Consider the following 2,103-nt stretch of genomic DNA (forward strand, 5'->3'; position numbering starts at 1 on the left):
AAGTAAAACAAAAGCATTTGAAATATATAAACAACTCTCACCCCCCCTCACATTAATCATTTTCTGCAGTCTTCCACACCCCACTTCCACACAAACACCCTTTGATAGAAAGACATAGGAATACTTTTAGGTGACAAAACCAATCAGGGTTCTATTATAAAAACTGAAAATTACTGATCAATTTCACTTTCCAAACTTTTTATTCTCTATTTATTCCAAGCGCACTGAGTTCTCTTGCTTACTGAGTCATTATGTTCTCACAGATTGCCATTTTAAAATTTACTAAAGACTGACCTGCATTTTAAAAGATAAAAATGTAGGAAGCAATTTAAAAGATCACAAAGCTCTTCAGAAATCAACAAGAAACTATCTGAACAATGCTGCTTCTGATGGGTCATTCAGACAGAAACATTTAACACATTGTTAGGGATGTGGTTTCAGAGGTACTTAGAGGCACATGATAAAACAGGCTGCGCGCAGTCAGTGTGGTTTCCTCAAGGGAAAATGGTGCCTGACAAATTTGTTGAAGTTCTTTGAAGAAATAACAAGCAAAATAGACAAAGGAGAATTGGTTGATCTGTATCTGGATTTTCAGAAGATCTTTGACAAGATGCCACACGAGGCTGCTTAACAAACTATGAACCCATGGTATTACAGGGAATATTCTAGCATGGATAAAAGTGGTTGATTGGCAGGAGGCAAAGAGGGAATAAAGGAGCCTTTACTGGTTGGTTGTCAAGTGACTAGTGGTGTTCCACAGGGGTCTGTGTTGTGACTGATTGTTTTATCATTATACGTTAATGATTTGAATGACGGAATTAGTTCTTTGTTGCGAAGTTTGCAGATGATATGAAAATAGATGGAAGGGTAGGTAGTTTTGAGGAAGTAGAGAAGCTACAGATGGACTTAAGATTAGGAGATGGGCAAAAGAAAGAACAAATGGAATAGTATCAGTAAGTGTATGGTCATGCACTTTGGTAGAAGAAATGAAAGGGTTAACTATTTTCTAAATGGAGAGAAACTACAAAAACTGAGGTGCAAAGGGACTTTGGAGTCCTTGCGCAGGACTACCTAAAGGTTAATTTGCAGTCTATTGCGAGGAAGGCAAATGCAATGTTAGCATTCATTTCAAGAGGACTAGAACATAAAAAGGAGGATGTACCGTTGAGATTTTATAAAGCTCTGGTGAGGCCTCACTTGGAGTATTGTGAGCATTTTGGGCCCCTAATTTTAGAAAGGACGTGCTTAACTGGAGAGGGTTAAAAGAAAGTTCACAAAAATGATTCCAGGTTTGAACGGCTTGTCATACGAATAGCGTTTGGTGGCTCTGGGCTTGTATTCACTGGAACTCAGAAGAATGAGGGGTGACCACATTGAAAGTAATCAAATGGTGAAAAGCCTTGGTAGAGCAGATGTGGAGAGAATGTTTCCTATGATGAGACAGTCTAAGACCAGAGGACACAACTTCAGAAGAGAACAGTGTCCTTTTAGAATGGAGAAGAGGAATTTCTTTAGCCAGAGGGTGGTATCTACGTGGAATTCTGCCACAGGCAGCTGTGGAAGCCAAGTCTTTGTGTACATTGTGTATATTTAAGGTAGAGGTTGATAGCTTCTTGATTGGGTATGAAAGGATACGGGGAGAAGGCAGGAAGGAGATTGGGGCTGAGAGGAAAAATGGATTAGCCATGATGAAATGGTGGAGCAGAATCGATGGGCCAAATGGTCTAATTCTGTTCCTACGTCTTATGCCTCAACACCGCAACTGCAAGTACAGTCAATCTGCTGTCATTAAAATATTTGATTTAGTCTGAATTGACCTTTTCAGGTTATAAGCCAGAACTTTGGATTTGTTCATTTATAGTGACTTGTCAGACTAACTAATGGATTGCACATATCCAATTCCTCTGTTCCTAGTAGTCTATCTGTACATTCCAAATGGCTGTTTCATTTGAAAAACAATGAAAAGGAACTGATGAAGCCTAACAGGAAATTCAAACATATTCTTCCATAGGGTCCTTACAGCAACCCAAAAGGAGTTCCCTCATATTCTTCCAAAAGGCCAGTTTGAACACTACTGGAGTATGATAAGACAGGAAACATACA

This window comes from Hemitrygon akajei, chromosome 17 (genome assembly GCF_048418815.1).
Source record: "Hemitrygon akajei chromosome 17, sHemAka1.3, whole genome shotgun sequence".
In the NCBI taxonomy this organism is placed as follows: domain Eukaryota; kingdom Metazoa; phylum Chordata; class Chondrichthyes; order Myliobatiformes; family Dasyatidae; genus Hemitrygon; species Hemitrygon akajei.